Source organism: Galeopterus variegatus, unplaced genomic scaffold (genome assembly GCF_000696425.1).
Source record: "Galeopterus variegatus unplaced genomic scaffold, G_variegatus-3.0.2 Scaffold7591, whole genome shotgun sequence".
Lineage (NCBI taxonomy): Eukaryota > Metazoa > Chordata > Mammalia > Dermoptera > Cynocephalidae > Galeopterus > Galeopterus variegatus.
The window spans coordinates 74,882-82,427 of NW_007733702.1; the positions used below are offsets into that span (position 1 = coordinate 74,882).

Sequence of the window (7,546 nt, forward strand, 5' to 3'; positions counted from 1 at the left end):
CCCAGGAGCTGAGTGTGGGCCCTCATGTCCATGCTGTGTCCTGACAGGGACTGAGAGTCCTGCACAGGTTGTGAGCAGCCTGTGAATAAGACTTCAGGGTAGTGGGCTGTGCTCTAGACACATGCAAATCTGAACAGCTGCAAGCATGACGTCTCAAGAACTCAGCTCAGGCCCAGGTGTCCCGAGACTGACTATGGCAGCACAAATTTGCCTTCAGAGAACGTATTTCTCCCTGGGGACCACAGAGCAATTTCTCCCTGGGGACCAGAAAGCAGAATTATTCTTTTGTCCTGTGGGTAGAGCGCTATTTTGCTGTGTTTCCGGTTCAGGACATTCTTTTCTTGTTTGATTTTCCTCAAAGGAAGGGCTAGTCAGAGAAACACATCTCTAGAAACTATAAAAACTTTGAAAATCTCCTTGTATTTGCTATATGTTGACCTTATGGAAACCAGTGGGATGTTCATTTGACCTAATTCCCCGAAATCCTTGATGTGGAAAATCATCAGTACTAACTACCAACTAGAGATGTAATGAAGTATAAGAACAATAGATAGGTAATAGATTTATTTATATACTTTTTTTAAAGAAAGAAAGAAAACCAAAAAATATTGAAAATACATCTAAAATATAGTGTGATGATTTGCAAGGAGGGTATATGCCATTACTAACCTGTCATCTCCAGATAAGTTATTCTTGTTCTCCAGTTCTGAGTGCTTTTTTCACCACTTCCATCAAGGCCATCCAACATCAGGGATGTTCTCCCTCCGAATCTGAAAAATCTCAGCTACTTTTCTAGCTCTTCGTGCCATTACACATTTCCATGCCAGATGTTTTCTAAGTTGTTCGATCACTCCATAAACTTCCATATTCCAACATCACCAAATTATTCTAGTTTCTAAAAGAAAACAGTTCTTACTTGCTGGGTTTAGGTTGTATGATCCATGCAATTCCAGGAGAAAAAATATGCAACACGGTGAAAGGGAAAGCCAGGGTGTTGCACTAGGTGTTGGAGCCCACACAGTATGGAAAGGGCATTCATGGTGTAGGGTAGAAAGAAAAGCCCACTATGGGGTGTTGAAGCTAGGGTGCAGTGTCCCACATGGGAGTGCAGGATGTGGGGACACTCTCTTTCAAATCACAGGCAAGCAAGCGGTACAAGGGAAAACGCAAGTGTGACGTGTGTGAAAAAACTTGTCTTCCAGGAGAGTGTAGGTGGCAAGGACAACAGCAGATTGGTTTTACATGGAGAAATTGATCAAATAAGTAAATGAAGTGAGGATAATTGGAGACAATATTCTCAGTTGGAGGGAAATGTTACAAATAGAAAAAGAAATAGTATGAGAATAAACTGTAATTTTTATTGTAATTAGAGATTTCAGTGTAAATTTATAGTTTTTTATTTATATAGATAAAAATCTGTGTGAATAGATAGATAGAAAGTAGTTCATTTTCCAAGAAGCAATGACACATCAGTCCCAACAAACAACTTTATTGCCCAAAATATCATTCATTTGAATACCAATCTCCATTTAAAAGAATCAGTAATTCTTGGATATATGAATGATTCCAAGTCTAGGATGTGGAAAATACAAGACGGGCCTTGTCCAACTTTTGGCCTAAACTAGGGAAGTTCATAGAGAATGATAAGGTAGAAGTAGCATGTATTCGAATCCAGCTCGATTAAAGAATTTATTAGACTAATGAGTGGAATGTTAACTATCAAAATAAGTAACAATGGTAACGTATTATAATCCATTGAATTAACTTTGAATATATGAGTCCACATTTTGATTATGAAGTGGATATTAACAATACATCAAATGACTTCTCTACAAATTCTTATTTACTTAAATTTATTTTATTTTTTTTTTAAAAGACAAAGTGCAAGGGTGAAGTCTGGCAGACACCACCTTCATCCATGTTCCAAGTGAATGCCATCAGTCCTGGGACAGCTTGAAATCATGAACTGCCTGATCAGATGCAGTAAGAACACAGCATCCTTTCTGGATATTCCCGAGCAGAACTTAATCAGGATGAAAATTAAACAAAATACATAGTGAAAGACATTCTACAAAATAACAGGTGAGTAGTATTCAAATGTGATAAGAAAATGAATGTCAAGGAAAGACCGAAGAACTGGCCCAGATGGAAGGAAACCAAAGATCCATGGGCCAATCAAGGCACCATGTGCATCTGGACTGGATCATTTGTTAAAAAAGACATCAATATGAAAATTATCAAAACTGTAAATGAAACTAAGGACTAGGCACAGTGATGAATTAATAATGATTTGGTGATTCCACAGTAGTATTGCTAGTATGTAAGAGCATGTCTTCTTTGTAGGAAACACGTAGTGATGTCTTCGAGTGAGAGGCCTAAATGGTTCAGGAGTAAACAGTAGTACATTGTATTGTACCTAGAACCTTTCAGTAAATATAAAATTGTTTCCAATTTTAAAAAATTAAAAACCCAGTTTCTGCACAGCATGTTAAAGTTACTCTAAAGCATTGTATAACAGCACTATACCATCATTTTTATCACTATAAGACCAAATAATTTACTATACATGCACTATGGTTTTTCAAATGGGAGTCACTCACAGACAAATCATTATCCAACGTTAATAGGTCTTTCTTATATCAATTCACTAAATGGACTTCATATAATTCTTGGTTTGGGAACCTTCGTACAATAAACCTCACAACCATTCAATGTTATTTCCCACAGCTCTTCAGCATGAAAGCTCTGACGAGTGATGCCTAACATAAGTATTAGAAGAATAATTTTTAAAAATATCATTTCTTTCTTCCAAGAACAAGATACCAAAATTGATGCCTGGATTAGAATCAATCTAAACCCCTGAAACAGCCCAGAACACAAGAGGATCAATTCATTCCAAAGCAGGATGAAGATCAAGACCAGAGCACATCAGGAATTGCTCTGGGTTTCAGAGAAGACAGGGAGGAAGGGAGTAGGAGGATGGAGACACAGCCAGTCCTGCTATGAGAGTAACGAGGCCAGGGAGTCCTCAATAACCTGCAGGATCATGAAGGGACCTTGTGAAAACTGACAGAGAAACAGAGAGGAGAGAGATCCACAAGAAGGAACCTGGGATATCTACAGAAGTCCTCCTGAGTGTTCCACAGGTATTGATCATGGAATGCATGTGGAGGACTTTCCCAAGGCTGAAGAAAGCACGCCTGAAGGATTTGATGAAAAGTGTTCAGTCTCCTCATTTTATGCCCTGAGTCAGTGCAGCTGGGTGAGAACCCAGCAGCTCTTCCTGTGCTTATGAGCCCTCATTTTCAATGATATGCAAGACAGTTTGTTATACTTTTCACTGTGTAAAGGAGATTAGAAAAGGATTACTCAAACATCATCAATGCAATGAGAAGCCCAAAGGGGCTGCATCTCAGTAACTCCTCTGTTAGGAGGAGAAAACTGGATACATCCCAGATCCAAAGTTAGCTTCTGTTTTTTATGGCAAAGACAAGGAAATTTCTCAAGAAAAATCAGTTGATTCAATCATTGCAAAAGGAGACAAAGACATGGGCTATGTTACAACAGTTATCTATGGCTAAATATAGCTTAAAAAATGAAAACTAGTAACATCAGAAAATTAACAACGTGACATTCCAAAGCACAATTTCTGAAAAGCTAAGTTGGTCAAACTACAATCATTACCTAAAATATAACTTCTCCTTAAATGATATAAGCAAAAGTTACATTCTTGTCATAAATTCTGAGTATAATTATCTCTAAAGCTTCCACCAACAAACACCTTGCCCCTAGCAAACACTTTTTCGCATCTTTCCCTTTAGAAATTCTTAAAATGTCTTAATAGGATCACTATGACACCACCTTTTAGCTGTACAATCATTAAAGTATAAAATCCCATTCCTAAGCAGTGATTAGAGTTGATTAGATGGGCTGTTGCCATGCTATCTGTAGACTGTGCCTCCTACCCGAGGACTTTTGTCCCATACATGCATTTACCTAAAAACCCTATTATAAAAATCAGAAGAGAATCAAGATTTCAAACCCTCTACAACAGTTCATGCTGGCCTCTTATGACAGGTCCACAGTTAAGTATTATAATCACCAACAAAAAAAGGTTGTGATAATGCCATTAGTGTGGATTGGTCATTGTTATTGGTTACCAATGTCAAGTCCACTGAGCATAAGAGGATTTTCCGTGGGATATAAAATGCTCACAAATTATTGGGAAGCCTTAAGGAACAGCCTTCAGGCAAAGCCTCTAGCCTTACTGCAGATGCAGCCTGTGGAAAGAGTCCCTGTTGCCTGTGGCTTCACATTCAGGCTGGCTCCTCCAGGGAAATGAGCTGCTCCCCATACTGTTGGCCCCAGAAGTCCTGCAGCTTTGCCACAAGCTGTGAGATCTGACCTCATGGACTGCAGCCTGTGCCTTACTGTTTGCATCCCCATTTCAGTCTCTTTCAGGTTCATCTGTTTTCATGGGTGCACGGGTGATTTACACCCCCTTGTGCCTTTCCTTCACCACTGCACATTTTCTCAACTCAATTGCATTTTTACTTTTGTGTGTGTTTGTGTGTATGTGTGTGGCTGGCCGGTAAGGGGATCTAAGCCCTTGACCTTGGTGTTAGAGTGACCTTGCACTCTATACAACAGAGCCAACTGGCCAATGCAAACTCTCACTTCTAAAAACATCAAGGGCCATGTGTTACTGCCTAACATTATGCAAGTCTTTTCTTCAGAAATAATAGCACACTTGGTGCTACCCAAACTATGGAGAAAACCAAATCCCTTCAGGTCAGCATCCATCTTTTCTTGTGGGTCATGAATTTAACCTGAGATCTGTATTGTAAAAGAGAAATAAAAACCAGTACTTTATATATGTGATACATTAAGGAAAAGGATAAGTGTAAAAAGAAATCTATCTAACAAAATGCATGTATGATTCATCCCATGTTAAGGGATCTGTTTGATTGACATTCCTCCATCCTCTAGGTTCCCATAACTCTTTCTGTAGACCAGAAAGTCTGAACGTCATTTCATTGGCACCTGATAATTTTGTGCATATGCATGTGTTGTATGTGCGTGTGCGAGTGTATGCATGTATACACACATATATGGTCATGTAAGTTTCTTTACATGTGAATATATGTAGATACAAATTTGTGCCGCAATTTATAAATATATCTGCATGCATATTTTATATGAACACATATGCACACTTATGTATAAACATGTTTTATTTATGAAGTGTGAGCTTAATAATTTTCCATAAGTCTGTATTACATAGCTGGAGTCTCCTTCTCATAACTCAAGTATTGCTATTGAAGAGGTCACACACACAAAAAAAGGAAAAATACTCCAGGTTCACAGTTTCAAAAAATTAATATTGGGAAAATGACCATACTACCAAAAGTGATCTACAGATTTAATGCAATCCCTATCAAAATACCAATGACATTCTTCACAGAAGTAGGAAAAACAACCCTAAAATTTGTAGAGAACCATAAAAAATCCTAAACAGCCAAAGGAATCATGAGCAAAAGGAATAAAGCTAGTGTCATCACACCACCAGACTTCAAAATATACTATAAAGCTATAGTTACCAAAACAGCAAGGTAGTGATATATAAACAGATACACAGACCAATGGAACCGATTAGAAAACCCAGAACTAAAGCAGTGTATTTACAGCTAGCTGTTTCTTTATAAAGGCAAAGAGAGAACTGATAGAAGAAAAGATGGTCTTTTTAATATGTGACGCTGGGAACACTAGAAATTCAAATGCAGAAGAATAACTAGACCCTTATCTATCTCTCACCTTTAATAAAAATAAACTCAAAATTGATTAAAGACTTAAATGTAAGTAAAAATATATAAAATTATGAGAAGAAAACTTAGGGAAAATATTTCAAGACATCAGGCTAAGCAATGACTTTATGAAGAGGACCTGAAAAGCACAAGCAACAACAGCAACAACAACAAAAATAAGCAAAATGGATTATATCAAACTAAAAAGCTTCTGTTCAGAAAAGAACATAATCAACAGAGTGAAGAGACAACCTGCAGAATGGGATAAAATATTTATAAACTATGCATGTTAAAAGGAATTAATATCTGGAATGTTCGAGAACTCAAATGACTCAACAATTTTTAAAAATCCGATTAAGAAATGGGAAAATGAACAGAATAGACTTTTCTCAAAAGAAGATGTACAAATGGCTAACAGGTATATGAAAAAATGTTCAACATCTCTACTCATGAGGGAAATGCAAACCAATACCAAAATGAGATATTGTCTCACTCCAGTTAGAATGGATGCTGTGTATTGATTGATTGATTTGTGTCCTCCAAAGTTCATATATTGGAATTTAATTCCTATTGTAACTGTTGGGGTGAGAAATCCTACTACGGTAATTGAAAGGTGGGCCTTGAAAAAGTGATTAGATTGTAGGACCATGCCTAATGGATGGATTAATAATGGTGGTCATGGGCATGGTTCTGAGGGCTTGGAAAGGAAAGCAGTGAGACTCTCTCTCTCTCTGCTCCACCACTCTGCCTTGTGAGACCCCTGCAGTACTGTCACCACCAAGGCTTTCGGGAGATGTCTACCCTGGACTTTAGACCTTCCAGCCTCCAAAACTGTAAGCACTGAATTTTGTTTTCTTACAAAGGACCCAATTCCAGTTATTTTGTTATAAGTGCAACAGAAATGGACTAATACAGGGTATTATAAAACAGGCAGAAAATAACATAGGCTGATGAGAGTGCAGAGAAAAGGAAACTCTTATACTCTTATATAGGTGGGGATCTAATTTAGTACAACCATTTTGAAAACATTCCAGGGTTTCCTAAAAAAAAACTATAAATAGTTCTAAATTATGATCTAGAATTCCCACTACTGGGTATATAAACAAAGAAAAGTAAATCAGTATGTCAGAGAGATGCCTGCATTACCATGTTTATTGAAGCCCTATTTACAATTACCAAGATACAGAATCAGCCAAAGTGTCCATCAACAGATGACTGGATAAGGAAAATGTGATATAAATATTTAAATATACATTTGAATTTAATATAGACATATATATAAATACAGCTTTGTGTGTGTGTATGTATATGTTATCTTTGTGTGTTTGTATGTATATGTATATATCTCACACATTTACACAGTGGGATACTAGGCAGCTGAAGAAAAGGAATGGAATCCTGTCATTCGTGGCACTATGGATTTGCTTGGAGGACGCTATGGTGAGTGAAGTAAGATAGAAACAGAAAGAGAAACACCCCATGTTCTCACTCATATGTGGAAGCTGAGAAAGCTAATCACGTAGAAGTGTAGAGTGGGATGGTGGGAGCCAGAGGCTAGAAGGGCGAGGGGGGAGGGGACATAGTGAGAGGTTGGTTATGGAATACATGAGCACAGCCAGATGGAAGGAATAAGATCTAGTGTCCGATGGCACCATAGGGTGACTATAATTAACAGCAGTTCATCCTATAGTTTCAGTTAGCTAGAAGAAAGGATTTTGAATGTTTCCTATACAAACAAATGA

The 7,546-nt window shown here is 37.7% G+C and overlaps 1 protein-coding gene across 1 annotated transcript in view; it reads right to left on the minus strand.

Moving 5' to 3' along the window:
- The window catches only part of LOC103607617, a 19,048-nt gene that overhangs the window by 968 nt on the left and 10,534 nt on the right, over positions 1–7,546 (minus strand). The window lies entirely within an intron of this gene.